The 14,938-nt window shown below is 45.3% G+C and overlaps 8 non-coding genes across 8 annotated transcripts; 1 reads left to right on the top strand and 7 right to left on the bottom strand.

The window, feature by feature from the left end:
- Nucleotides 1-550: 550 nt before the first annotated feature.
- Nucleotides 551-623, bottom strand: trnaq-uug (transfer RNA glutamine (anticodon UUG)). The gene has a single exon. It is a non-coding gene; the product is annotated as a tRNA-Gln (tRNA).
- A 3,209-nt stretch (nt 624-3,832) lies between these two features.
- Nucleotides 3,833-3,906, bottom strand: trnai-aau (transfer RNA isoleucine (anticodon AAU)). The gene has a single exon. It is a non-coding gene; the product is annotated as a tRNA-Ile (tRNA).
- A 557-nt stretch (nt 3,907-4,463) lies between these two features.
- On the bottom strand, nt 4,464-4,534 carry trnag-gcc (transfer RNA glycine (anticodon GCC)). Its single transcript has one exon. It is a non-coding gene; the product is annotated as a tRNA-Gly (tRNA).
- A 213-nt stretch (nt 4,535-4,747) lies between these two features.
- trnas-aga (transfer RNA serine (anticodon AGA)) lies at nt 4,748-4,829 on the bottom strand. The gene has a single exon. It is a non-coding gene; the product is annotated as a tRNA-Ser (tRNA).
- Nucleotides 4,830-6,097: 1,268 nt separating this feature from the next.
- On the bottom strand, nt 6,098-6,171 carry trnai-aau (transfer RNA isoleucine (anticodon AAU)). Its single transcript has one exon. It is a non-coding gene; the product is annotated as a tRNA-Ile (tRNA).
- A 559-nt stretch (nt 6,172-6,730) lies between these two features.
- trnag-gcc (transfer RNA glycine (anticodon GCC)) lies at nt 6,731-6,801 on the bottom strand. The gene has a single exon. It is a non-coding gene; the product is annotated as a tRNA-Gly (tRNA).
- A 213-nt stretch (nt 6,802-7,014) lies between these two features.
- trnas-aga (transfer RNA serine (anticodon AGA)) lies at nt 7,015-7,096 on the bottom strand. Its single transcript has one exon. It is a non-coding gene; the product is annotated as a tRNA-Ser (tRNA).
- A 6,667-nt stretch (nt 7,097-13,763) lies between these two features.
- Nucleotides 13,764-13,845, top strand: trnas-gcu (transfer RNA serine (anticodon GCU)). The gene has a single exon. It is a non-coding gene; the product is annotated as a tRNA-Ser (tRNA).
- The last annotated feature ends 1,093 nt before the right edge of the window (nt 13,846-14,938 follow it).

Genomic DNA, 14,938 nt, shown 5'->3' with positions numbered 1-14,938 from the left:
GAGTTAGGTCAGAATGGGTAGGCTGCAAAACAACAAGTAAAGATTTATTCCAAGATGAAACGTTGTGGCGGTTTTCTTATCTTTTCAGCATGGACTAAACTTTTACGTGTTCCTTATATGCTATATATGTATATATTAGCACCAATGTCGTTCTTAAAAACTAACATGAAATTGTCAGGGACATTCAGCTATATACAAAGACGAGACAGACAAAGTAATAATTCTATATTAACGTGGCCTACATATTGACGCAATGATCGAACTAACTGACATGTTCTGATTCAGATCCCCTGCAGTTCATGCCAATTAGAACAATAGCAGCGCTGAGTCCTCCCCACCCTACTGAGCACAAATTCAGCTGCTCTCCAGTTCTGTTCTGCATGTTTTTTCATTGCAATTGAGCTCGGAGCTGGAGATGATCTCCATACAGTTCTGTGTTAACTAGCCCGCACTTGCGTGCTAATTTACGGGTTGTGGCAAATGCTTTTCTATAGTTCACATACATGACGGCAACCTGTTACCGAGGAACCTGAGAGGTTTAAAAGCCTCACGAGCCAGGCAGGACTCGAACCTACAATCTTCTGATCCAAAGTCAGACGCGTTATCCATTACGCCACTGGCCCATAGAACATGTGCTTGTACTCCACCACAGAGAGCTCTACACTGCTACCAGTAGTACACTTCCCCATCTAAATTTTCACAGCAAGAAACTTGTGTTTCCTACTATTTTTATCAGGTTTAAAATATCATCTCCTTAAAACAGAAAAAGTGTTGATGTGTCGTGCTGAAATTCCGATTGATTTTGAATTCAAAGAAAAAAGGTTTTCTTCCAAAACACCGTGAAATTGTCACATCTTGCAGACAATAGGTGTATTCCATGTTGAAAAGAGAAGAAAGAAAAACCATGGAACCTTTTACAGGTGTGAGGCTTCTTCAGGTGTGAGAAGACCTCACGGCCGAAACGTTGTGTTTCCTTTCTTCTCTTTTCAGCATGCAATAAACCTATTACTTGTTCCTTTGCAGCCGAGGCATGCTGACATAGCTACCCAGCTGAACATCTTGCAGGCTCTACTTCTCTCCTGTAGAAGTAAAGCAGGGCTTGCTGGGTGAGCTTTTGCTCCGGTATGTTAGGTCACGTGTCATGTTAAATCACTTCTTCTAAACACAACATTTGCTGGTGCTAGCTTTCCCCATGAAAAGAGACATTTCCCTTACAGTACATGACATATCGTTTTTTTTTTCTATCAATAAGTATAGAAATAAAACAAAAGAAAAAATGTTGTCGCCAAAGAATGCACAGCTCTGTCGCCTTGGGGAGGTGTCAAGGGCATTGAGCTCCATGAGAAGTGCCAGATAAATGCCATTTCTCATCATTTCTCTTGGCGTCAGTTCTGCTATTAAATGGGAAAGTGGCAACGGGCTCAGAGATTGTTAAGTGCACACCGAGCGCAGATGTGTCCAAGTGTCTGTAAAAGTGCGGTGCTCCCTAGTGGCTTAAAGTGCCTGCCTAGTAAGCAGGCGATCCTGGGTCTGAATACCAGCTGTGCCTCTCTCCGTGTCTTGTTGTGCCAAATGTATCATTTCAGACAAACATGTACAGCTTTGTTCAGTTTAATGCAAGAATTCATTTCCTTTCTGGAATAACTTGTTTTTGAAGAAATCCATACATTTTGTGAAAGATGAAATCAATTTCTTGGTTGTCAGTGAAAAAATATTGCTGGCTACAAGAAGCGCAAACGATTGTTTTCTTTGACCATAAACCTGCAAATGTAGGGAGCACAAAAGGCTGTCAGTCTCTGTGGAGCAATCGGTTAGTGCATTTGGCTGTTAACTGAAAGGTTGGTGGTTCAAGCTCCTCTGGTATGCGTGTCTCAGTTTTTCCAATGTAAACATCATCACCATCGCTAAAGAAGATGGCGCAGAAGGCTCCACAGCCGAAACGTTGTGCTTCTTTTCTTCTCTTTTCAGCATGGAGTAAATCTTTGCTTTATCCTTTGCAGCCTAAGCATGCTGACGCAGCTACCTTTCTCTTAACGCGCCTCAATCATTATTCACCAAAACGATCAGCAGAATAAGTCGCCTTTGTGGTGATGTCACTCCTCTGCTTCACAAATGTCCTTAGTGACGGGCCATTTCTTTCTGCCATTTTTCCGGAGCGGTTATTGATTGCTCCATCATTTCCCTCTTACTTTCCATCACTAGATTGAAAAAAAAAAACAGAAACAGGCTGACAGGACGACAATCAAATTGCAAAAACTCATCAAAGCACTCGATAGAGTATTTGAATCCACAAGTAGCTACGAGCAACTTTGTCTTGGCTTGCATGAATGTCGGAATATGTCAAAAAGAAAAAGATGGTGGCTTTTTCATATTCGTTCTTTTATTTTTAGCTCGTTGGCTCTTCTGTCCATTGTCCTCCTGCCTGGCTCTTGACCTGTGACTGTCTGAACGCACACAGTAGACTTTCATGCGGGGGATTTGTCCTGAGCCTCTGTGAAAGACCCACCCACCCCCATAAATAACTGCTCTAGAAACACATGAATGCAAAACTAAACCACAGCTTGAAGAGGAGCTTGTCATGACCGCCAGGCAGTTAAGACCAACTCTTAAGCGATCTAATCAGCACCAGCAGGGGGTGATTATTAACAAACGCTGCCGCACGAGTTAACCCACCTGCACACACTCCACCGTGCGGTACACAGTGCTATTTTTACCATCTTTACCTGCTTCCCGCTGCTCTGTATTGAGTCTATTCCTTGAGAGCTCTACCTGGCGTTTTTTCCATTACCTCGTTTATTCTGGATATTGGACTCCCCTTCTGCCTTTTTGACTTTGGACCTCGCCTCTCACCTCGGACTGTTTGCCACCAGTGTTCTCCCTGGATTACGACTTACCTTACGCCTCTTGACCACGAAACAAAGCAAAGCAGAGCAAAACAAAACGAACAAACGAAAACCCTCACGTCCCGCACTTGCATATAACGCAGTTACGTGCCCAAGCGGTATTGTACGTCATCCTAGCACTGCACCCCGGGGCGTACGGTATATGGGAACGAGCACACGCCACCAATCGTCTCGAATCACTCCCTACAGCTGTAAGGCGCCTTGAAGCGTGCACCCCCAACTTTCTTCTTTGCCCATCTGTGAAAGGTAAACTCTTGAGCAAACTCTGAACCAGCTCTAAGGAAACTAACCCGATTAGACGTTACTTTGACTCATCTTTTTACGCTCAGTGCTGGATTGCTCAAACTCCAGCTAGGGTTAGGGTTAGCATTCCCACGCTACTTAGACACTTTGTTTACGCTCAGTGCTGGATTATGGGAACTTCAGGACGAGTGGGTATTTTCTCCTATCCGTCAATTCTGTTTTGTTTTGGAGACTCTTGGCTGCCTATGTTGTACAGTGCAGCGTGAAGGAAACATTTTCCAAAACTGTGTCAGCTCAAAAGTTGTAAGAAAACCTCTCCAGCTGCTTTAACTCTCTTCATTTTTGTCATTTAATGTGACACTCGATGTATAACTGGAGCCTCACATATGCAAATGGTGAGGCTCCAGTTCGACACCACTTTACAGTATATGACAAAAGCATGACAGACTGTGCCGGACCGGCAGATAACTTCCACTTATTTTTACCATATTAAACATTGGAAATCCTCCCACTTGTATTTGTGACACTTGATTTTGGCTCCACCTAAGACACTCTTAAATCTTCAAACACATTTCTCTTCTCCCGCAACACTCTTGTCTGTCGGCACTATGTGGCAGCGTTGCATGACAACCCCTCTCACCACGGAAAGGAACCTAACAGCTTTGGTAAGAGAGGAGAAAAGGACCTGGCCAGTACGGGGCTCGAACCCGTGACCTTGGCGTTATTAGCACCACGCTCGAACCAACTGAGCTAACCGGCCTCACAACAGTGCTCCTCTCTGTGCTGCAAAAAATCGAACTCAGGGAATTTCTTTTGTCCTCCTTTGAATAGAAAGCCGTGTAATTCAGTGTACGGGCTTTCTCGTGCAGTTTCATGGTTCTTGTAACCCAAATCCTACACTGGCCTGAAGTGCCCCCCCATTTCACAGCATTTTTCAGCTGATTTAAAATGTACCTAAAGGAGAAGCATTATTGAAGACCATCAATTACCAAGAGCTTTTGTCAAAGGTTTTGGTGGTCATTTTGAATGACCACAGAGCGCTGTGACCTCGGTTTTACATCTCATCCAAAAGACAGCGCCCTTTTACAACACAGCATCTCCGTCACTATACTGGGGCATTGGGACCCGCACAGACCTCAGGGTGAGTGCCCCACCGCCGGCACCATTAACACCGCTTCCAGCTGGAAGCTTTGTTTTTCCCTGTAGCTCACCCTCATCTGGGTACTGACCTGGCTCACCTGCTTAGCTTCAGTGGGTTTTTTGAGTTGCGAGTTGCAAGGGGATGCAAGTGATGGAGCCGCTCGCTGCAAAAGCCACTGTATTGGCCGGGAATCGAACCCGAGCCTCCCGCGTGGCAGGCGAGAATTCTACCACTGAACCACCAATGCTCAGTCCCTGGGCCTTCAAAAAAGACGCTTTTTTGGTGCTCTGTGCAAAACGCGTCGACATCTGCTTCCAGCTGCAAAATGCCATTCGCGGACGCTGAAGAACTTATTTCCAAGGCAGCGGGTACAAGCGATTGGGCGTTTTAAAACCACCAGGAACAGCAAAGAGGCGCGCTTCTTTGCTTGCGCCGAAACACACCGACTGGAGGCGGATAACGTAGTCGGCAGGATTCGAACCTGCGCGGGGAGACCCCAATGGATTTCTAGTCCATCGCCTTAACCACTCGGCCACGACTACAGCAAGCCCCACTGCCGCTGCGTTCTTGCTACAATCTTACCTGGATCGCGAGGCGCCGGCGGAAGCCTATTTCAAAGTCGTTCTCCGTTTCAAAAAAACATTTCCAAAATACAAGCCTTGCAGACAGACACGCCTCAGAGGACTTAAGGGTGGCTTCATGTCGGAATGATAAAGTCTCCCCGTCCGGACATGAAAATGCCACTTTGTTACACACAAAAAAAGAATCAACAACAGAGAAATGCCCACAAGCATTTGAAAAGCCGCACCACGACGCACTTGAAATAGCTCTTACATTAGTGGTAGACGCAGGAATCGCCTTTTTATTTACGCTCTTACCAACGCGATGGAAAGCAAAACAAAGCAAAGCAGAGCAAAACAAAACGAACAAACGAAAACCTTGCGTATAACGCCGTTACGTGCCCAAGCGGTATTGTACATCATCCTAGCACTGCACCCCGGGGCGTACGGTATATGGGAACGAGCACACGCCACGAATCGTCTCGAATCACTCCCTACAGCTGTAAGGCGCCTTGAAGCGTGCACCCCCAACATTCTTCTTTGCGCATGTGTGAAAGGTAAACTCTTGAGCAGACTCTGAACCAGCTCTAAGGAAACTAATCCGATTAGACGTTACTTTGACTCATCTTTTTACGCTCAGTGCTGGATTGCTCAAACTCCAGCTAGGGTTAGGGTTAGCATTCCCACGCTACTTAGACACTTTGTTTACGCTCAGTGCTGGATTTTGGGAACTTCAGGATGAGTGGGAATTTTCTCCTATCTGTCAATTCTGTTTTGTTTTGGAGACTCTTGGCTGCCTATGTTGTACAGTGCAGCGTGAAGGAAACATTTTCCAAAACTGTCAGCTCAAAAGTTGTAAGAAAACCTCTCCAGCTGCTTTAACTCTCTTCATTTTTGTCATTTAATGTGACACTCGATGTATAACTGGAGCCTCACATATGCAAATGGTGAGGCTCCAGTTCGACACCCAGTTCGACACCACTTTACAGTATATGACAAAAGCATGGCAGACTGTGCCGGACCGGCAGATAACTTCCGCTTATTTTTACCATATTAAACATTGGAAATCCTCCCACTTGTATTTGTGACACTTGATTTTGGCTCCACCTAAGACACTCTTAAATCTTCAAACACTTTTCTCTTCTCCCGCAACACTCTTGTCTGTCGGCACTATGTGGCAGCGTTGCATGACAACCCCTCTCACCACGGAAAGGAACCTAACAGCTTTGGTAAGAGAGGAGAAAAGGACCTGGCCAGTACGGGGCTCAAACCCGTGACCTTGGCGTTATTAGCACCACGCTCGTACCAACTGAGCTAACCGGCCTCACAACAGTGCTCCTCTCTGTGCTGCAAAAAATCGAACTCAGGGAATTTCTTTTGTCCTCCTTTGAATAGAAAGCCGTGTAATTCAGTGTACGGGCTTTCTCGTGCAGTTTCATGGTTCTTGTAACCCAAATCCTACACTGGCCTGAAGTGCCCCCCCATTTCACAGCATTTTTCAGCTGATTTAAAATGTACCTAAAGGAGAAGCATTATTGAAGACCATCAATTACCAAGAGCTTTTGTCAAAGGTTTTGGTGGTCATTTTGAATGACCACAGAGCGCTGTGACCTCGGTTTTACATCTCATCCAAAAGACAGCGCCCTTTTACAACACAGCAACTCCGTCACTATACTGGGGCATTGGGACCCGCACAGACCTCAGGGTGAGCGCCCCACTGCCGGCACCATTAACACCGCTTCCAGCTGGAAGCTTTGTTTTTCCCTGTAGCTCACCCTCATCCAGGTACTGACCTGGCTCACACCTGCTTAGCTTCAGTGGGTTTTTTGAGTTGCGAGTTGCAAGGGGATGCAAGTGATGGAGCCGCTCGCTGCAAAAGCCACTGCATTGGCCGGGAATCGAACCCGAGCCTCCCGCGTGGCAGGCGAGAATTCTACCACTGAACCACCAATGCTCAGTGCCTGGGCCTTCAAAAAAGACGCTTTTTTGGTGCTCTGTGCAAAACGCGTCGACATCTGCTTCCAGCTGCAAAATGCCATTCGCGGACGCTGAAGAACTTATTTCCAAGGCAGCGGGTACAAGCGATTGGGCGTTTTAAAACCACCAGGAACAGCAAAGAGGCGCGCTTCTTTGCTTGCGCCGAAACACACCGACTGGAGGCGGATAACGTAGTCGGCAGGATTCGAACCTGCGCGGGGAGACCCCAATGGTTTTCTAGTCCATCGCCTTAACCACTCGGCCACGACTACAGCAAGCCCCACTGCCGCTGCGTTCTTGCTACAATCTTACCTGGATCGCAAGGCGCCGGCGGAAGCCTATTTCAAAGTCGTTCTCCGTTTCAAAAAAACATTTCCAAAATACAAGCCTTGCAGACAGACACGCCTCAGAGGACTTAAGGGTGGCTTCATGTCGGAATGATAAAGTCTCCCCGTCCGGACATGAAAATGCCACTTTGTTACACACAAAAAAAGAATCAACAACAGAGAAATGCCCACAAGCATTTGAAAAGCCGCACCACGTCGCACTTGAAATAGCTCTTACATTAGTGGTAGACGCAGGAATCGCCTTTTTATTTACGCTCTTACCAACGCGATGGAAAGCAAAACAAAGCAAAGCAGAGCAAAACAAAACGAACAAACGAAAACCCTCACGTCCCGCACTTGCGTATAACGCCGTTACTTGCCCAAGCGGTATTATACGTCATCCTAGCACTGCACCCCGGGGTGTACGGTATATGGGAACGAGCACACGCCACGAATCGTCTCGAATCACTCCCTACAGCTGTAAGGCGCTTTGAAGCGTACACCGCCAACATTCTTTTTTGCGCATCTGTGAAAGGTAAACTCTTGAGCAAACTCTAAACCAGCTCTAAGGAAACTAATCCGATTAGACGTTACTTTGACTCATCCTTTAAGGGACCTTTGTTAATTGGAGAAATCAATGATTTCGAATGAATTCTGTATGCGTTAAAAGACAGCTATACACAGAAAACATGCAGGACACTGCTCATGATGTTTCCCGAGCCGAAACACAGTGCGTTTTTCCAAGCCATCTGACAAAGCCCGCCCACTGAAAACTGCAGCAGATCGTGTAAAGACGTTCAACTTTGTAACTACTGCACGCACAGGAAGCAGAATAAATTCCTCTTTTCAAACTGTCAAAGGTTTGCTTTGCGAACGCTGCAGGACATCGCACAATCTCTTTTGAACGGGGACAAACGATTTCTTATGAGGCGCACTAAGTACAGACGTTTAAAAAGCTCCACTCATGCCGACCATGCAGCATGAAGAAGCGCAACCTAACGTTTGCATTCCTAGCACTGTTGCAACCTAGCACTGTTGCATTCCGCGCATCAGTAGCTAAGAGAATATCATTTAAGGCTCTTGTTAATGCTGTTTCAGAAACCAGACTGAAATTTCTCAAGTATATTATTTGAATCCAGATACGATTGACGTTGGGCAACAACTATTCTCTCAAAACTTTTAGATTGAAATGGGACCTTTGAGACAGGCCTGTAGTTGTTAAGAACTTGTGGATCCAAATTTGACTTCTTAAGGAGCGGTCTAACAACCGCTACCTTAAATTGATCAGGTACAACGCCTGACGCAAGCGATGCATTCATCATACTAATTATAGGTCCTGCCAGTCCTTCGAGGGAATCTTTGACTAGCTGAGTGGGTATGGGATCTAGCGAACAGGTGGTTGACTTTGTCTTACGTCTGTGTCCATGAGTCCACCATAAGAAGAAATCTGAACAGAAATCTGAGTGGTGATCATGCGAGGTCACCACGGAGGAAACCACTGCTCTCCCCCCCAAAAAAACCACCACTGCCCCTCTCAAGTTTGCTAAAGACCACATGGATGTTCCACAGCAACTCCTGGAACAATGTTCTGTGGACAGACGTGACAAAAGTTGAACTTGTTGGTAAATGTGCACAGCGTTATGTTTGGAGATAACAAAACACTGCATACCAACTCCAAAACCTCATCCCACCTGGGAAGCATGGCGGAGGCTGTACGGCTTGCAATCATCGAGGGACCGATGAATTCCAAGATGTATCAGGAAATTCTACAGCAGAATGTCAGGGTGTCTGCCTGTGATCTAAAACTCGAAAGACGCTGGGTCATGCAGCATGACAAAAACAAAGGAGTACATCAACAACAGAGTGGCTGAAACAGAAGAAATTCCATATTTTGGGATGGCCAAGTAAGAGTCCTGACCCCAATCCCATTGAAGTGCTGTGGCGTGATCTGAAGCAGGCCGTTCAGCGCAAGACATCCCAAAAATATACATGAACTGAAACAGTTTTGCATAGAGGAATAGGCCAAAATACTTCCTAACCGCTGCTCAGGTCTGACCAGCCGCTACAGAAAGTGGGGATTGAGGTTTTTGTCATAAAGGAGGTTCCACTAGCTCCTTCATATAAGGGTTCACATACTTTTTCCATCAATGACCTTGATTGTTTAAACCATTTGGTCAATAAAGAAACAGCAATGTCAAATGTTGGGCGTGTGTTGTTTGTGAAATCAGACTCTCTTTATTAATTATTATGACTTAGATAAAGATAAGATCACATGTTAGGAGCCATTCATGCAGAAATCCACATCATTCCAAAGGGCTGTTTACAAAAGTTTTTCTCCCAACTGTATGTGAGAGAAAAGCAGAGACGCTCACTGAGTAAGGTGGGGTTGTAGCTTTGCAAATCACAAGGACATTTGTACGCTCAAAATGGGACAGGAGCACCCCAGATGGGACTCAAACCCACAATCGCTGTTTTAGGAGGCCAGTGTCTTAGCCATTAGGCCACTGGGGCACACTGGGGAGGGTCAATCACGCTGATGAGAGCCAGTTTTTTTTTCCTTTGCTTTTTCAAAGGGATCCCCAAAATTAGGGAAGTTAGGCAGCAGAAGGTTTACTGTGACCTGAGAAGGACCGGCATCCAATCACGGTGGTACACACACACACGCTCTCACTCATCTGAGCTACACGGCTACCAAGATGATCTCAGGTGCGCCGAGCTGGTACGGAACATATTGAACTGATCGACGACGAATTGTCTCTCAGACAGGCTTTTCACCTCTGAGCTCCCTGACTGACAGTGATCAGCTAGGTAGTGAAACAGTCAGCTGCTTCTAAGCCTTAAACAGCTGCATCTCGGCGCTTCCACGGAGAGATGATTTGAAAGCCGAACATCGCCTATTGGGAACACCTTTCTATCACTAGTTTAAGAGACTCTTAAGGTCTTGCAGAGGTGCCTGTCTAATAGCATGTGCTTTGCAAGCTATAGGTGTTTAGGCTGAGGCAGAATGCCTGTTAACAAAATGTTTTTCTAAAGGGGCCTCGCACTCTTTTCCAAGCAATGGTCACCATCCCCACCGAGTGTCACAATGTAGTCATGTCCTAGGACATCACCTGTTAGTCTCCATTTGTCTGCCACCAACACTTTAGGTTACAGAGTCACAACCGCACCCCGGAGACCAGAGGAGCCATTGGCGTTCTGGCGGCGCAGATTGGGCTGAAGGTGGGACGCTTGAATCTCGCTGTTGGAGGCCGTCTGAAACTGACCCAAGCCTTTCCCTTGAATTAAATGTAAATAAGAAATGAACCCCAGATGCACATGGAATCAATCACGTGTTTCCTTTGAGCCGTTTCAGAGACTGCTCCAGAGTTTACCTTGCACAGATGCGCAAAGATTAATGATGGGGGTGCACGCTTCCAGGCGTCTTACAACTGTAGGGACTGTTTAGAGACAATTCGTAGATTGTTCTCATTTCCCTCTATTCCCCGTGTTGCAGTGGTAGGATGACGTAAATTCCTGCTTCGACACGTAACGGCATTATAATCAAGTGCAGGAGCTGAGGGCTTTAGTTTTGTTTCGTTTTCCATGGCGTTCGTAAGCGCGCAAATCAAAGGCAATTCCTGCGTCTAACACGAATGTAAATGCTTTGGAAAGTGCAGTGTGGTGCAGCTTGTAAAATCCTTTTCCACATTTGTGGTTTGTTGATGTTTTTTCTGTCTGCCAAAGTTGCATTTTGACATCCGGACTGGGGGACTTCATCATTTGAACGTGAAGCCAGCCTTAAACCCTCTGAGGCATGTCTGTCTGCCGGCACGAATCTTGTGAAAGGTATTTTTTTTTTAACGGAGAGCGACTTTAAAAAGGTTTCCGCAGCGACTTCGCACTCCGTGTTAGATTATAGGAGGAATGCGGCGGCAGCGAGCTCGCTTTTGTCATGGCCGAGTGGTTAAGGCGATGGACTCGAAATGCGTTGGGGCTTCCCCGCGCAGGTTCGGAACTTGCCGACTCCGGCGTCTGCCGCACGTCGCCTTGTGCCTGCGCGGCAAAGGCAACGTGCCGCTTCTCCTTTCCCGGTACTATGAAAATGCTAAATCGCTTGGACCCGCTGCCATGGAAAGCAGTTCTTCAGATTACCACACATTCTGCGTTCGCACCTCTGGTGCTCTACTTATGCCTTTGAAAACCTAATGAATAAAGCTGAAAGAACCGACACGATATGTAGGTGCTCGTAAAGCACGCATTAAAGAACTGTTAACAGCAAGGGTTTCAGTGGGTTAACTGAGGAGAAGGCGTGATCGCTAATTGTTGACTTTTTATTTGGTGTTAGAAACACTCTTACTGTGCATGATGTGCAACAAATGTAGCCACAGAAATTGCATCACGCTTTCATGTATGCTATTGCAGACACCAACGTTGCCTAGATAGAAAACCGAAATAGCCGTGGGTTTGCTTGTTGGTCTGAAGGATCTCTCTTCGAATCTCTATCATTTGTCAATGGAAGTAAAAGGCGCTGCAATCTCATACGTTCAGAATCAAACCCGCAGCTGTTGTTCGACTTTATTTCTTGACTAATTACAACTGAGTGTCGCATGAGCAGTTACGTAAACGTGTCTGGTATATTTGAACACAAATGCCGTTCTTCAATTAAAACTAACAGTACATTGTCAGGGACATTCAGTTCTATACAAACAAGAGACAGACAAGAGAATATTTCTACCTTTCATGTGGACTACGTGTTGACTTACTGATCGGAATAATTGAAAAGTTCGGGTTCATAGCCGATGCAGTGCGTGCTAATTAGAACAACAGCAACGCTGAGCTCTCAGCACCGTACTGAGCCCAGGTGTTTTTCTAAAGCTGTCAGGTGCAGTTCATTTACATGAAGGAAATCTCTTACTGGGTACGATTACAATACAGTAAGTAGCACAGGCTACTTAGGGAGTAGCCTGATGCGTTTAAAAACGACCCGAGCCAGGCAGAAGTCGAATCTACAATCTCCTGATCCGTAGTCAAATGTGTTATCCATTGCACCACTGACCCTGGTGCAACACTGCAGGACTGCAACCCGGTGAGCTCAGCACTGCAACTAGTAAAATACCCCCGGTCCATTCTTTTCCAAAAGTGAGAAACACCTGTTTTCTACATTTTGTCTGTTTTAAAACCATATCTCTTTAAACCAAACCAAGAGTTTGTCTTTTGCTCTGATATTCTGATTCATTTCGATTTCAAAGAAAAAAAAAACTACCTTCCAAAGCATCATAAAATTGTCCCTTCTTCCAGACTCTACTTCTCTCTTGTAGTAGTACAGCAGACCTTTCCAGGTGAGCAGATCACAGAGTCCGAAATGAGCTTCCTCCATCAAGCAAAGTACCTGAACATGACTCTGTCATCATAAAAGCGCCCCTGTAATAAAGAAATTCAATCTGAAATCAAGAGGGCAGTTGCCTACTGAAATACAAGAAGTCATCAATTTTAACCTAGCAACACATTAAAGGCTGCATCTATACAAGTACGATTCTAGAAATGCTCACCAGATTACGTTTTAAGAAGGAACTGCGCTTCAGGTTCTGCCGAGATCTTAACTCGGATGGCAGGATTCAGAGTCCGGAGTGCGGACTGATTGCGCACGGAGGGTCCATATACTGTGGATCCCTCAGTGATCTTCCGCGTATTCAAACCGCCAGCGTGTGACTCCCCTGTCCCCGTGACCTCATTGCTCTGCTCTCTCCTCTGTGCAGCCGAGCCCGATTCACGGTAAAGTGAAAAAAAAATATGCCCTCAACGTGAGATTTACTCTGGAGCGAGGATAGATGTTACCTTTTTATCATTGAACAGGATGTATGTGATGTGGCGACTAGGTTCAATTTTGTATCCTCTTTAAAAGATTAAGGACTGGGGTGAGCGTGATTTACCACCCTTTCAGCTAAGAACCCGACGTGCGCACCGTTTAAGCTGCATTGACTCGGTCGTTTAACTCTTCTCCATTAGCAGGGTTAAGGTTAAAGAAAAAAAACATTGCTGACTTCTTTTTTTTTTGCCAGCTGCTAGCGCTGATTAGCAAGGTTTGTATTTCATGTTTTGCAAGTTGCATCCATTTTAAGAAAAACAAGTCGTGTTAAAGACAGGAAATGAATACTTGCATTTAATTAAGTCTAGCCATAGGCGGTTATCCACTGGGATTCAGACCCAGGGTCTTCTGTTTACTAGACAGGTGCTTTAACCAACTAAGCCACAGCGCCCCGGGAGTGCTGTCCTTTTGCAGCCACTTGGACACACCACTCAGACACATCTGCATTCGGTGTGTGCTCCGCCTGCTCGCTGAGCAAGTTGCCACCTTTACATACAATAGCAACATCGACACCAAGAGAAAGGATGACAAATGGCTTTTATCTGGAACTTTTCATGTCCAAGGAGCTCAATGTGCTTTCTGTGTACAACAGGGCCACTGAACTCCACGCTGGCCACTGAACCACAGCAGTGGCTTGCTGGCTTGACATCTCCCAAGGAAAATGTTGAAATCGCATGTGGAACAGGAAAATGACCCTCGAGTACGAGGGAAAAAAAGAAAAAGATCATCTGGAGCGCGCCAACCCAGTTGGGACAGCCCAGTTTTGTTGACGAGGTGGCCGAGTGGTTAAGGCGATGGATTGCTAGTCCATTGTGCTTTGCACGCATGGGTTCAAATCCCATCCTCGTTGGTTTCCACGTCTGTTTCCATTCTGTTTTTGATCCCTATTGCTCAATGCACAGTGAAAGCATTGCATACATGTGTCTGACAATGAGAAATGGGCCCCTGAGACAGTCATTTGCCTGTTTCACAAATGATCGTATTTTACTAGAGATTCTGTTTGGGATTCAGATGTGCATTCGGACAGCAATCCCTTTCAAGAAATGATACATTCTGGATGAGGTCAAAGGTGCATCATTTGGACACTTTGTGGGCTTGAAATACAAAGAAAATCATGTTCTATGGTACAAGATAAATACAAAACTTAAGCTTTTATTATAATTAGATTTGTTTATAAAGCATAAGCAATCATTTATTACATTAATATATGTAAAAATAACATTTTAGCATCATACGTTTAGTATATTAAGTCCCTAATGCTGAAAGAAATGATCATAGAACATGACTTCTAACCTTACCTGCTGTGTTTTTGATCCCTATTGCTCAATGCACAGTGAAAGCATTGCATACATGTGTCTGACAATGAGAAATGGGCCCCTGAGACAGTCATTTGCCTGTTTCACAAATGATCGTATTTTACTAGAGATTCTGTTTGGGATTCAGATGTGCATTCGGACAGCAATCCCTTTCAAGAAATGATACGTTCTGGATGAGTTCAAAGGTGCTGGAACACTGTATTTAGGATGTGTTTGCAGTTATTCTGTGTTTCTAGCTTCAACCCAGTGATATATATATATATATGCTCACTGATTTTTTGGTACATGCCCAGGGCAATAATCATTATGAGGATTTATTTCCATATGTGCTAGAGGTAGTGTTGTGAAATTCTTCAACACACTGGATCGCAGGTTTAAACCTGCACTCTTACTCCTTAAATACCAACAAATGCAGATATGTAGCAATCATATTGTAGCGGACACTCATTTGCCTGTTTCACAAATGATCATATTTTACTAGAGATTCTGTTTGGGATACGGATGTGCATTCTGACAACAATCTCTTTCAAAAAATGATTTTACCTTATCGCAGCCTTGCCCCTCTTGCCTCTTTGGAAAATATCTCCATCTTGTGGTCGTTGTTGGTAATGTTTAGACAATATCTCC

Source organism: Lepisosteus platostomus, unplaced genomic scaffold (assembly GCF_059453375.1).
Source record: "Lepisosteus platostomus isolate fLepPlt1 unplaced genomic scaffold, fLepPlt1.hap1 Scaffold_30_H1, whole genome shotgun sequence".
NCBI classification, from domain to species: domain Eukaryota; kingdom Metazoa; phylum Chordata; class Actinopteri; order Semionotiformes; family Lepisosteidae; genus Lepisosteus; species Lepisosteus platostomus.
This window is presented reverse-complemented; position numbering and strand designations above follow the sequence as displayed.